The sequence below is a fragment of the Micromys minutus genome (assembly GCF_963924665.1).
Source record: "Micromys minutus genome assembly, chromosome: 1".
In the NCBI taxonomy this organism is placed as follows: domain Eukaryota; kingdom Metazoa; phylum Chordata; class Mammalia; order Rodentia; family Muridae; genus Micromys; species Micromys minutus.
In genome coordinates, this window is record NC_137969.1 from 232,110,234 (window position 1) to 232,125,583 (window position 15,350).

General features: G+C 38.8%; 1 protein-coding gene across 8 annotated transcripts in view; it reads left to right on the top strand.

Annotated features, from left to right (window-relative positions):
• NRXN3 (neurexin 3) overlaps positions 1–15,350 on the top strand; it is a gene marked incomplete at both ends in the record, with an annotated part of 1,482,596 nt that overhangs the window by 261,391 nt on the left and 1,205,855 nt on the right. The window lies entirely within an intron of this gene.

Here is a 15,350-nt window from a genome sequence, read left to right on the forward strand (position 1 = left end):
GTAAGGCTGCTGTAAGTACAGGAGCTAAGGCGTAATACTTATAACAGAAACCTGCAGAAAAGCAGAGAGAAGGTTTCTGAGGCAGCTGCCATGAGTTTTTAATCACCTGGAGAAATTCTTCATTAAATGTTTGTGTAAAGCCTTCTTCTCTTGACCCTTTCCTCTTTAGATGGTAGTTTGGGCTTCTGGGAGCTATTGGTAAGGTTAGAAAAGGTGCTTAATTTGACTCTTGCTTCATGTGGGAAGTGGGGGAGGGTATCAGAATAAAAGTGGCTAGAAGCACTAATGAAAGAGCCACGATGAACGGCTAAAACATAAGCCACTCAGCAGAAATATGGGACCTAGGTTTTGTTTTGCTATAAATCTGAGAGCATGGTGGTTCTGCTGTCATTCATCATTGTCACATATGGGAACATGCTTTATCACAAACACAATGAAATTGAGACTTTTTAACTTTCCATCTGTCTTGGTCTCTGCTTACACATACCATGGGGAAATTTGGATTTTGATATCCAGTATAGGATGGTTCAGATCCCCACCTTTGCTCTCTGACCCTAGTCATTGTAGTGGTAGAGGCCACTCAAGAAAACGAGTTGTTCTGTGGTCTTCCTTCCTTGAGTTCCTTTCCACACTTCCTTTCCGATATATTGTGATGTGGAAGTATCAGCCAAATAAACCTTTTCCTCCCCACCTTTCTTCTTGTCATGATGTTTTATCACACAACAGGAACCTAATTAAGATTGCTGTCTACCTGGAGCCCTTCTTGAGAGAAAGATGCTGCAGTGCTCAGCACTAAGTGAAGCCTGGGGACGACGGAGATCCAAAAGGGCAATAGAGACAAATGTTACTATGATGGTGTAGAGAAGTTAATCTTTTTCTCTTTGTAAACAGCACTGAATGAAAGCTGACAGTTTTTTCTTTGCTATTTGGTAGTAAACAGTACTGGAGAGAACAAGAATCTCATTTTTCTATTAGTATCACAGGACAAAGTCAATGCAAATGAAGTCGAACTGAAAAAATTGATGGAAGACCCATTGCTACCTCTTGTACTAAAAATCTCCCCTCCATTTCCATCATCTCCAAATTTGCTACCCCCTTTTCTCCAATGCCTTCCTCCTTCCTTTCCTATATCCCCTCTCATTTAGTCCCCTGTATTATTTCTTTCCTCCTCCTTCTGTAAAATGTATAAATCAATCATAAAATGATAGGACTATTCTCTTTGGCCATCTCTTTCATTATTAGGGGATTTTTGGAATCGAGTTCTCCATAAAGGACATATCCATATCCATAAAAATATCTACCACATCTAATGGTTGAGATTGAGATATTATTCACCACTGATAAATAAGGAAGGGAGCCTTTATTTCATTTCTTGAAAGTCATCTACAGGGAAAGGTAATCGATGATATCCAGGAAAGAAGTGCTACATTCAAAGTTTAGAGTTGAATTTTCCATTGACCTCTTAGCAATTAAGGATGAGAAGGGAACAACATTTTATTATACTAAGTAGTAAGTATTAACTATTTGGAAGAAATGAACATAAATTTGGGATAGAAAAAGTCCTCTTGTATTGCTTTAAGATGAATATCACATTTATATAATAAGAAGAGCTTTGGTTACAATATCTGGTTTACAGTTAAAAGCAATTATATAACTGGGTAAGAGGTATTTTTTTCTAAGTAGAATTTGCCTACATATCTTGAGGAAAAAGAAAACACAGAATAAACATTCTTGGAGGGGATATACAAAAAGGATATTGACAATCAAGAGAATAGTAAAAATTACTTGTCTTTTGTATTATGAAGAATTAATTTTAAAATGTTAATTTTTTCTTCTATGTTTATGAATATTTTGCCTGCATGTATGTATGTGTGTGCAATTTGTGTGTAGCTGGTACTTACAAGGTCAGAAGAGTGCATTACATCCTTGTAAGTGGAGCTAAAGATAGCAGTGAACTACTACTATGTGGCTGCTGGGAAATGGATCTTAGTCCCCTTAAGAGCAGCAAGTGCTGTAAACCACTGAGTCATCTGTCCAGATCCAGAAGGATTTTAGTATGAAAGATAGTGACATACTTTTAATCTTACCAGTCAATGAATAGGAAAAGATAGCTAAACAGTGACAGTAAGTGATTTACATCAAATTTCCATAAAATATCTTCACTGATATATCTATCGGTATCTATCGATATATATATATATATATATATATATATATATATATATATATATATATATATATAGATAGATAGATAGATAGATATAGATATAGATCTCCAAAGATTTTTCAAAATAGGATATACTTTATCAGTCTGGTAAGATTTCAGATACCATAAAATCCAGTAAAAGACCTAAATGGTGGAAATAAATTTTATTATCTTCTATCTGCAAAGAGTGAGTTTTTATATGTTTTCTCACATACGCACACACACACACACATACACACACACATTTACACACACACACACTTAATTCAAGAATAATAAGAAAACTATTGTAAAAGCTGTAACAATTAAAATTCAGAGAGACAAAGTCATTTGGTCATTATTATATGCACATCAGTGTCAGGATTTGAATCTAGGTATGCCCGACTTTAAATTTCATGATGCTGACCAAATAATTGGATAGTTGTTCTGGTAGAATGGTAAACTCAAGGAACAATACCCCATGAGGAATGTGATCTTGTTATGTTACCAAAAATACTTTATTCATACCAATTTTTCCATAAAAGGTTGGTGGGACCACCGATGCTTAGATTAAAATTTTAGCATCATTTCCCATAATAAGATCAATCCTACTCTCATCCAATCCTAGCGCCACATGCCAAGTAGTGGTTTGTAAAAAATGTAGGTCAGCCTTCACTCAAATACCTAATGGATCTGCTTTCATAAACCCAGTAAATAGTAGTGGATAAGTTACAAAAATTCACAACAAGGCAACTTATAAAAGAAAGCATTCAATTGTTTCATTAGAGGTTAACTCTAAGCCTGTTTCAGAGGCTTAGAGTTAGGAGGGAAGCACAAAGGCATAGTGGCTAGAACAGTTATGAGCTCCCATCTTTAACTGGAAAGCATAAGGCAGAGAGAAATACAGTAGGAATGGTTTGGGCTTTTGAAACTCCAGAAAGCCATACCTTCAAGCCCTTCCAAAATAGTTACACCGATGGGGGACCCAGCATTCAAGCATATGAGCCTATGGGGACCATTCTCATTGAACTCACCATAGTCTGCAGAGACAAAGCAGTGACTCTAATTTCAGTTACAGTGCTTCCTAGAAATGTGGGCCACTCAACACCTTGGATTCTATTTAATGATGCTGGCAAAATAAGGAAGTGTCCTAAGATTACAGGTTACTTTATAATTTTATAATTATTATTAATAATAATTATTAATGTCAGTAGTATGTATGTTAAGTGTATACCTTCTAATTGGATCTGACACAGAAAGTACTGTAAATATACTTATGGCTGAGCATTTCTGTGTATTCCTAGGAATCTTCATAGATGTTACAACTTGGGTTTTAGTAAATGTATTTCCACCTCTTTGCAGATTTGTGTCAGAGCCATGCTGTTCTGAGATATACCAGAGTAGAAAAAAAATGCCTCTATATTGTAGCACAGTTATCCTTTTCTGCTGGGGGAAAGTGCTAGATGTGTGTGTTTGCAAAAAATCATGTTATAAGGTGTGTGTGTCTATTAAGAGAATCAGTGAACCAGAGCCCAGTCCCCAGAGGGGACTGCTTGAGATCATCTTTCTAGTCCAGTGATTCTGAAGCCTGGCTGTCTGACAGAATGCCTGGAGAGCTTATTAAAAACACAGGTTCCTGGGCTCTTCTGCCACCCACCAAATCAGAATCTCTAAGAACAGCTACAGAAATATTTATTTCTACAATTGCCCTGATTTCTTACAATCTGCCAGTCTGTAAAGTAGCCCTTGGGAATCCTCTTTTCTTTAACTTTCAAGATTAAATGCATCGTTAGAAAGTTTCATAATCCAGGTAACTACCTAACCTGGAATCAAAAATACAGTCTTTTGTATAATAAAATTCTTTTCTCCCCCAAATATTCTAGCTCGTATTAGCTCTGGCAGGGTGCCATGTTTCTATGTTGCTATTATTAGATGCTACTACTAGGCACTGACTAGGCCACCTATGAGCATTCTGAGCTTCTGGTTCTATTCTGTATTTGACTCTGATTGAGTTCTTAGCCATACAATTCTTCCTTTTGAATCTACCTCTCTCAGTAAGATTTATTACTTACACTCCAGCTAGTTTCAGATTAAAAGTAGCGTTAGTATGAATCATATTATATTAATTTGAAGTGGGGGGAGAGGATTAAGGAGCAGCAAGGAGTGAGAACCCAGAAGCCTAAATGTGAATCTGTCTGCAGAGGAACTTATGACTCCAGTAAGTGTATAGATCTTTTCCATTTATGTTCCTGTCAGTTAATCCTCTCAGCATAATCTTCTTAACTATGTGTGTTCCCTCCGCATTTGATCTGATCTACTTCTCACACAGTCCTTGCTATGTTTACTCACTCCCCCTGGTTTCTGTGGAACTCTTGTGGTACATGGGAAAGTCATCCATGTTTTGTTATCACATTTGGTTCCTCAAGAGGCTCAGAGTGCAGGGAAAGGCCCTTTGCCGAAGTTGGAATTGTATGCAAAGCATAAAGGTAATTTTCAGCTTCCCAGTTTTCAGAGGGCTAGATTAAAAATGAGACTTTGATTCTTGTCTCAGAACCAAGCCTTCTTTTGAGCACAGTTGGAAAGGGACAGGGGGGCCACTTAAAGACCCAGAGGATGATACAGAGAGGAAAGTAGCAATGCATACACCAGCGTGCTAAGAACACTGTTAAGAGGTCATAACAGATGGGACAGGGGTGCTGCCTTTACATAACCTTCATATATATGAAGTACATTTAAAACAGTTAATGTGTACATTAACTGTTAATGTGTACAATTAAAAGTTAATGTGTACATTTAAAACAGAGTATGAACTTGACCACTGCTTAACTGTGATCAAAAAAGACAGAGCAAAAGGAAGAACTGTTTCCATGTATAAAAGCCTGACCCTTTCTGTAGAATCAGCCCTGCCTGTGCTCTGTTTCCTGCAGGGAACAAGCTAAGGACTGAAAGGCATAACAATGTGCCCTAGTGTTTTAGTCTGTTGGCTTGACTTTACACCATAATAACTTTATCCAGTTGGGAGCCCAAATCCCTCTAAATTAAAATACCCTTGGGAGGGGTCTAGCCTTAATCCCTTTATCAGCTTACTGGGTAATTATCAATTAATACTTTAGGGGAGATTAACTGGTAGCCAATGGAAATCAAGATAGTGATGTCAGAGCCAGTTCCTTGGACTCACTTCTCATTAGCAGAATGACCTTGATTCTGTAACTTCAGTTTGGGCGATTCCTTCGTTAAGACACTCAAGGATAGCTGGCTTCCTTTCTAGTCTTGCTTGGGGGATTGAGCTCTACATGCATTTCTGGGCTCCTGCCTGAAAGAGGGCTTGCTAAGAGGCTTCCTTGCTTTGTGGCTTACACTGTGTCAACAGAGGGAAAAGGATAGGGAGCTAAGCCATGGGGTTGCTTAGTTGTAATACTTGAACAGCTGTGTGCTTGTGATGAGTTTGCAGAGGAGGCTGACGTAGGGGATGTCACAGTTCCACAGCAGAAAAATAGGCTGATAGGATCAGAAAGAATGCCAGGCTATTGTGGACATCTGCCGTGCAGAATGACATCAAGTGGCTGTCTGAGCACAGTCTGAAATCCCTCTTGACTTTCAAGAGACCCCTGGGCTCCAAACTTCAAATCTGCACACTAAGCATGCCATGTAGCAGCCCTGATCTTCTAGTGTCAAAAAGATGCCCATATTCCTGTGGATGCAGACTTTGAGATTGCAGTAACTAGGTTCTAGTGTGCTATCTGACCAAACTAAAATAAAGGTAATGCTTATGCTAATCTAACTTTGAGCTTTCCTTATTGTAAACTCTAAGTTAAATGCATGGTTTATTGTGTTTAAGTTTCTACTTTGGATTCTCCTTTGCACTTTCAATTTCTGCTCTAATGAAAATGGAACATTTCTGCCTTATCCTGTAATCATAGCTACCATTTCCTGGATGCTTGCTGTATACCAGACACTAAAGTAAACAATTTTATGCATTATTACCATAATACAATAATCCTAAGAAGTACGTAGGAATAGCAACTCATTTGATGGGGAGAGAGAGAAAGTGAATAGACCAAGTGAGATAAATCCCTCCTCATTTTCAATATGCATGGAAAGGCAGGTGACCACATTTGCCAGTATCTTCAACACCTCAAAGAACCTTTCAGTTTTCTGTGCTGCTGAATGGAGCCATTTCCTCTCAGCAAAGCCATGTGAAAAGATTATCAGAGGACAAGTGAATAGAATTAGCAAGATATTCAGAGACAATAGATGCCCAATGACAGGAAGTGTTCTATGTGTGTAGGAGTATGTATTTTTGTCGGTGTTTTGTGTGTCCACAGATCTGGAGGACAGAGAGCAACTTTGACTGCCTGCCATTCTTCCTCAGGAGCTGTCTAGCTTATGTTCTGAGATAGGGTTTCTCAGTGACCAGGGGTTTGCAGATTGTCAACCTGGCTGAGCGGTCAGCGCAAGATCACCCATCTCTACCTCCTCTGTGCAGAGATCACAAGTGGTTCAACAAATCTGGCCTGTTTATTTTTCCTTTTTTACCAATGTGTATTCTAGAGACTGGTTTGGGGATTGAACTGAGGTCTTCATGCTTGCATGTCAAGAATTTATCTCTCCAGCTACAAACTTCAGCTTCATGTCTTTTATTTAGAAGAAATATCTTCTAAGTTTATTTTGTTCTTTTTATTTATTTGTTTGTTTATTTATTTGTTTGTTTGTTTATTTTAAGACAGTGTTTCTCTGCTTAACAGCCTTAGCTGTACTGAAACTCATTTTGGAGACCTATGTGTTATTGAACTCACAGAGATCATCCTGCCTCTGCCTTCTGAGTTCAACTGCTCAGCATCTCTGTGGATGTGTTGATTTATTAAGAACGGTCTTGTATATATAATAAACTGGATTCAATGTCTTTTTCAACTCCCTTGATTTTCAAAGTCTCTCTAGACACAGACTCTCTTTTTTACTTCAAATTCTGTAAATTAAGAAGTAATTGAAGAAAAACTCAAATTTAAATGAGCTAAAAGCTTTTCATCTTATCTCTTGGTTTCCTTCTGGTTTTGTGCTTTCCCTAACTGCTAGCCTGGAGACAGAGGGAAGGTTTTGTATTTGAAAGGCTTGCCTTTAGAGACGGATGGTAGTCAGCCAGCTTCCTTCAATGTGGCACACATTATGCAGTCACTCTTGGGGAAAGAGTGAGATAGTTTGCATCCACTTAAGGACTGAATCCATGGCCTTGTGCGTGCTGGGCAAGCCTCCTTCTGTATAACTATAGTCTCTTGAAAGATGGATGTTCTATTTAATTATTCTTACAACTTGAGATAATACGTTATTATTGTCCCTGTTTTACAGTCCAGAATAGAAAATGATTCACAGCACCAGGTATGTTGATCCCAAGCATCACTAAGCATCACTTCCAGTGTTGTAAGTGATGACCTTAATTCCTAGATTGGGTTATTGACAGATAGGTAATAAAAATGATGAATCATGTGCCTATGGGGTTGGTTTAAATGAGTTTCATGAGTATCAGAATGCCATAAGTTGTAGGAAATCTCTCTTCCTGAGTACCTTTTAGAATAGTGTGAGTGATACAGAGGTGCATAAACCGAAATCCTTCTTCATTTAAGAACTTGGAATTTTGCTTATCATGTAGTTTTGCATCCATTTTCATTCTTAAAATACTGCATCAAAATATTAATTGCCCTGATCACAGGGGCTGTTTTGATATGTTCTTGAATTCTGTTCCTACTCGTATTCCTCTGTTTTCTAGTTTCAGTCCTGTGCAAGCAGGAACCAAGCTAAGGTGTCTAGCAGGTGTTATCCCTCATTTTCCATAGGAAGAAACTGAGGCCACCAATCACAGGGCTGTCACTAATCACTGTGCCTTGAGACTTTCAGTACTTAACAATCTAGTGTTTTCCATGCAATGGTTAGTGTGAGCAGAGAGCATCAGGAACATCAGAGCTCGGGAGTCATATTTAAGTGTTCTTGGCACAAAGTGAACAGGCCTTGAACTGCGCGTCACTGTTTAGGCCAAATTCTCTACTCATTTAGCAAGAAGGACTACTTGCATGATGTAGCAGGTAGAACTTAGATTAAGCTGATAGAATAACTTGACTGAGGAAATGAGGTGTTCCATTGGTTTCCTGAAAATGTCATCAAATATTAGTATGGCAAGCTCAAATGCCTTGGGTTAGTTAGATAGTGAGGAATGCAAAGAAATGCAAAGAAAGCATAATCAGAAATATGGTTTATAATTTTGTTGATGACCAGACATAGCCTTTGCTCCTCTACCCTGAAACTTCCCCTTCTTCCTTTCCTCCTTCCTATACCCCTTGTTTGATTTTTGTTTTCAGGTGCCCTTTAACTTAAGGACAGACATGTTTCTGTGAAGATGTGTTGTCTTAGTTACCTTGTTCATCACTGTGCAGTTAAAGAGCAACTTCAGGAAGAAGAGGTTTGTTTTGCCTAATGGTTTATGGATGTATTACCTATCATGTCCAGAAAGGCATAATGTCTTGGGAATCATCCCTGGCAGCAGGAATTTGTAGCATGGTTTTGCATGTTCTGGCGGAAGAGGAATCAAAGGATCCAGACCTCAGGCAGGGCTCCCCTATATCCCTCAAAGCCAACTAATTTGTCTCTAAACCTGACAACTATGTTTCATATCCAAAAGATTCCATGTGCTCCATGTAGAGCGACGTCAGATGGGAAGCAAGTGTTTGAACACAAGAGGCTGTGGGTACCTGAAGCCCATCTTGGCAGCACCCTTTCCTTCCTTCCACGAGCTTCCTTTATTCTACTTTCTCTATGGTGTCTGCATCTTTGGTCAATCAGCAGCCTTCACCATTCTCCATCCTTCCCTCAATTACTGTTCTCCATATCAAGGGTGTGTGGATTAGAGCATTTACTAACTCCCTACACTGAGTAGCTGCAGCTTTAGAAAACATTGCTGCATAGTGTTCCCACTGTGGCTTTGTCAGCTTCCCTTGTGGGTCCATCCTGGCCCCACCAGTGCCTCTCTTTACAGCAACATTTCCCTCTCAAGAGTGATTTTTCCTTAAGACCCTGCGTTGGTACTTGAGGCTCACAAAGAGGGGAGCTCTGCTCGGCATAGAATATTAAGCATCTTGGGAAGCTCTCTGCTGCACAAGCAAGGTGTTGATAGTATTTTAAAATATTCGTAAGTCAATAGTATTTCATCTCAAATTATCTGTAAGTAAAGTATTTGCATTTTATAGTCAAGTTGGTTTGTTGTTGTTGTTTTGGTGAAATTTCCAGTTTATTTAATTACTTGAGTTCAAGGTTTATAGATAACAAATCTTGTTGAAGCTCTTTCCCTTCTGTTATTTGAGAAGACCATACATTATATCATGTTTTCATCAAAACCACCCAACATTTTTTTTCTTATCCAGTTCCTCTCCTACCTGTCCACCACTTTTTCCTTCTAATTTAATATTCTCCCTGTCTCTCTGTCCCTTAAACCCACTGAGTCCACTTAGTGTCATCTATATGTGCACAGGTATAGGCTCATTTACCGGAGCATGGGTAGCCTCTTGGGGGCTATATCCCTGAAGAAAACTGACTGTCACTTCACTAGCAGCCATCAGTTTCCGGTAGGTCCTCAGCTGAGGACAGGACTTTGTGAGCCTTTCCCTCTCATGCTTTATGGCCGTCTTGATTCAACAATATTTTTGGAATGAATACATAGTTACACAGTGTAATTTCATTTACTCTAAAGTGGGTGTCTCCTAAAACTGTCATAGAGGCCTTTTCAGAGAGGACAAAACGCGTTGCATTTCAGAGTAAAACAATAGTTTGTGCCATTTAGGAGACAGAAGAAAGGGTAAAGCTGTGCTTTTGCATGTGCTGTGATAAGCAACCTTGTACTCCAGTCACCGGGACTGTGGATACTGTCTTTTTAAAAACAAGCCCAGTGTTTGCTGCAGTGCCCTCCACTCATTTATGGATTTTTTTTCTTTTAGCCCCAAAGATAGAGGTGTCACCTTTCCCCTTATCTATAGCTTTCCGAAGAGCAGAATGAAAAAAATACTCAGGATTTGGGACAAGGCTCTCAGCTACCTTGGTGAAAATTATCCCTTTCAGCAGAAAAAAAATCACTCAGAGCATTTTTATTTCCCCCTTCCCTTGACAAAATTGCATTTTTTAAGCTATCAAGGCACTTGGGTTTCTACAGGTTAGTTTGCAGGTACCTGGAGGGTGGAGAGAAGTTGCCATGAAAATTGATGCTTCATACTCTAGGGAAACCAGGAGTGATGGGTGTCCCTGCTGGTGACTGGGGTATCCTCTGTGTTGAGCAAGGATTTCATCTAGGTAACCACACACAGGTAAGAAGCAGCCATCTCAGACAGCATTGGTCATAGGATCAGAGCTCAAACCTAGGTCATCTTATTGCCAGAGACAGACTTATGCAAAGTAATAAGCTCTGTAAACTCTGCACTAAACTCTAGCTAGCCTGTTTTGGGAAAACTCTGTCTAACCCTTTAGGCTTTCCTCTCACTGTTTATAGAATTCAGAAAGCAAATCAACTCATTCTTCTGTAGGGAGATGGAACCTGGAGGTACATAGTAAAGTCTTAAAAGTCCCTTAGAAAAATAAATGACGTTGTCTTTCTGTTCCAGTTCTCCTAAGGGATTGGTTGTTTTGTTTTGTTTTTATCCTATCATTAGATATGTTTTATGAAGACACATTGAAGTTATTTTTAAAGATTTATTTGTATTTTGTATACATGAATGTGGTGCCCATCTTTATGTCTGAGCATTGGATCCCCTGGATTTGAAACTGTAGCTTGTTGTGAGCCACCATGTAGGTTTCTGGGAATTGAACCCAGGATCCTCTCAGAGCATCCAGTGCTCTTATCTGCTGAGCCTGTCTCTCCAGTCCCCAAGATACTTCAAATAGCGTTTGAATCATTGGGTTGGTCCCTTTATTTTTCTGGATGCTCTAACTAACTACCTTCATTTATTTTCCAGCTCCTATTCTTTTCTCTGTTTTTTTTTTTTTTTTTTCTGATATGCCCTTTGTTTTCTCAATGTCTCTTCCATTTGCTTTCATAACTACTGCACACAAATTTGAGCATCCTCATTCTGCTGTAACAGTCTTCCTGGGTGGCTTTGATGCTGATGCTCACGACAGAGGTTGGTAGACATGAGTAGCGTGTTATCACTGTCATGATCTTTGTCACCTTCAGCTGTGAATTTTTTTTTAAATGTGGCTGGAAAAAAAAGCATTCTCACAGTTGCGGGTGCTTCCTTGTAATTGAGATATACTTTACAGTTTGGTTTACAAGAACTTCCCTTCTGCCAATCCTGGCCTTGCAGGATTAATTAACTCATGACCCCTTTCTTGAGAAGGAGCAGAGGAGTCGTCTGTCTAGGGAGACATCCATAATATTTGTCCCATTCTCTGCCACTATAGCAGAGATCTTCAACCTGTGGGTCAAGACCTCTGGGGGTTTAACAACACTTTCATAGAGGCTGTATATTAGGTATCCTGCATATCAGATATTTACATTATGGTTCCTAATAATAGCAACATTTCAGTTATGAGGTAGCAATAAAATAACTTTATCGTGTGTATGGAGGGGTCCCCACAGCATTAAAACTGTAAATAAAGGATTACAGTATCAGGAAGGTTGAGAACCACTGCATTATAGGTTAGGCCACTTCCTTTTATTGGCATAATACTATGTTTGTGGCCAGGTGGCAGTCACTTCATTGCATTGGTGGTCTCTGCCTTTTCCCCCCAGTATGCCTCTGTATTCTGAGTGCATTAACCTTGTTTGCAGTACAGATCAGAGTTCATTGTACACAGGGAGTACAAACTAGATTTAAAGAATGTAAACCAGATTTGGAATAGGTTTGAAGAAATGCCACTTTTTGTGCTTTTACAGATAGTTTCTGTTGTCTATGTGGTCAGGTTTTAAAAATTCTGATTTAAACCAAAGAATGTACAGAAAAACCTGTGCTTTCGCTCTGCCAGTAGGAGATAATGAAGTCACGTGGATTGTGCTAACTGTCCCTTGAAGAACAAATCCATTGTGGAGAATTCAAAGCATATGTTGGTATTTTATATTAAAGTGGAGATAAATAAATGTTCACTGTCAGCAATGACGAGAGAGAACTCCTGTGAGGTAGAAGAAAATCCCAGTCACATACAGACCTCAGGAGATCTACGAGAGCTACTGAAGTTTTGTACACATGAAAAATGTGTTCATTGAAATCTGGAAGTAAATAGGTGTAGTAGGTGTGAATGCACACGAGTGGCTGTGCAGTGCAGTGTATACTTACCATATACGGCAGTGTGCACAGTTGAGACCGAGAGCTCTGTCCCTTTCTACTGTTCTGATTTACCTACAGATCTCCCTGTGCTTGAAACCTTGTCACGGCACTCAGAGTCCGTCTCCATCCCATCTTCATTACATCAAGTTCTAAACCAGATTTCTCCTTCTTTCCTCTATCCCTAGCCTCTTTCTCTCCTCCTCCTGTCCTCTTCTCCCTTCCCATCCTGTCTTCTCTCCTCTTCTTCCTTTCTCTCTTTTCCTTCCCTCTCCTCCCCTCTCCTCTATTCTTCTCCCTTTTCCCTCAGTCTCCTTTCCTCTCCTCCCCAGCATCTCTATTCTTTCCTTTTATCGTTTTCTTGTTTTCTTTCTTCCTCTTTATATTTATCTGTAGCCTGGTTCCCAAGCCCGTTAGGGAAACATCTTTTGCACTAGGCAATTGCATGTGAGTTTACTGATAACAATTGCTTGTATGTTCACAATAGTTTCACTTTCTTCCTCTTCTTGGTATGTGTATGTACCCAAGGGATACAAACAAAGACAGACCTGATTGCTCCTTTGTTATAAGTACAGACTATCTAATCATAATAAAACACATTTAATAATTTTGTATAATGAGAAAATTAGAGCCATAATGCAAGGAAATGAGAGCCAATTCCTTGAAATGTTTCTATCTTATCTTTTAATTAAGTAAAGGACTTTCTTTTTCTCTCTCACCAATGAAGCCAGCTGCCAAGATGCCTCATACTGGGCAATTCTAAAGGTACCCAAGGTTCTGCTTCCCTAGTTTTTAGTAAGCAAAATCCTGGTGTGAGAAAGGGAAAAGGAAGGAAAATGATGTATTACATTTGGAGCCTATTTTCACTCTGGATTACACGGTAGGTTGATTTCAACAGAAATTCCACAACAGGCACCGAACCAACTATACCTGTGTTTTTCTTAGGATTAGGCAGTAAAGTAGTTCAGTGATCAAAAGCTGGAGCTCTGGCATTAAAGCGTCCTGTTTTATTGTTCCAGGATTGCTATTTTACTAATTTGTGATCTTGGGAAGTTGTTAAACTTTAAAGGATTTAAGCTTCCCAGCTGCAGGAGGAGACTAACAATATCACCCACATCCTATAATTTGCGCAAAGCTTAAAGTTGTGGTATTTATTTCAGTGCCTGTCACAGGATCAGGACTCAGTAATATTCTTTGTAAGAAAAGAAGAGAAATAAGGATACTAAGGAGTCCAAAGGATAATACGATGTGCTTGGATAAGGATGTTATATTAAGGCGTTTAAATCCTGTGTCTATTTCTGACTAGCTGCCTCATTTTGGAAGGCAACTTTGAGACACATCAATTTCCAAATCTATAAAAATGGAGGACACTAGTGTATATTTGGGAGAGTTCTGAGGGTTATACAAGACAGTGCATATGCAAGTGTGTCATATCCTGAAGTTAATTATGGTGTCATCTTACCAATGGTGAAGAGAATTGGCCTGTGATTTATCTAACTTTCAAGAGACTTTCATTGTATGAATCCAGATGCACTATTTGTTCTACAATGTTTGGATCAGACTCATGATCCTTAAATCTTAGAACAAAGCTTGGTGTCTTAAAATAGTCTTTGCTCAGGAAACACTCTTAGAGCCCTCCCATATCTTTCCACTTCAGTGTGACTTCTGTCATCACATACCATTCCCTATGTGGGGACTTTTCCTGATCACTAGATCCACTTTTTTTGATACAGAACAGTGTACATAGTAATTAATGGTCCCCTACTTAGTATACTGTCAACCAAGGGTTAGTAAACTTTTTAACATGGTTTCCTAGATTTTCCTTTCAATTTCTCTTGCTAGAAGATGGCTTGATGATTCATACATTACTGGAGCTACTTGAAGCTTAGGTCACATGCCTTTATATAAACACAGATTACATTGAAATTCTTCCTTTGGAGTTTGCTTCCAAAGAAACCTAAACAAAGATACATGGCTGCCCTAGTAAGCCATCTCAGACATACTTCTGTTGCTGGGACATGAAGAAACTTGTTTCTCAGCTATACCCAAGAGAACAACCCAGTCTGGCCTCAGGCCTAATACTTAGGTTGAAATACATGTGATGGAGGCTCTATGAGTCTTTTTCTTGTCATGATATTGATCTGAAGATGGGTGCTTGGGTGGTAAGCAGGTTGTAAAAATCTCATTTCACCTTTTTTTTTTTTTTTTTTTTTAAGATTCAGATAACATTGTGGGTTTGGGATAAGACGAGTGGGAAGAGACCAGCATCATAATTCTAGGACCAAAATTGGTACTTTGGGATTCTTTGGTAGACAGAAGGGAATAGAGTCCTGACCCTGTAAATTCTAAGTTCCAAGAGGAATATTCTATCCTGAAGACACTTAGACTTAATAAGTGTCCTTTAAATTGTTTTTTTACACTAGATGCCTTGATTCATGGTAATAGATACCTGAGGCGTATTCATTATGACCATGCCTGAGGAGAGTTGAGGTCATAGGGCTAGATATTCAATTCCTATGATCTCCTTCAATTGGACTACTTATAATCATAAAATTATCACCAGAGATTATAAATCACCTTTATTAACTCTATAAAAGTCCTGATATTTTAATACAAAATATGTATTCACATGCATTCTGGGGGAGTAAGTTGTGGTGTTTAAGATTCTAATAAACATAGTCAACTTATTAATTACTTTATATTATTGTCCAATTTTGGTACTTTGAATATTGGTGAAAAGATATTGTTGTGATATGATCATATTAGCTGTAGCAATAGTGTCCCTTGGTCCAGGATTCACTTTATAATAAATCATATTTTCTGGGGAAAGGTGTGAAGAGCTGACATCTCTCAATTTAATAGGGACACAGTAACAA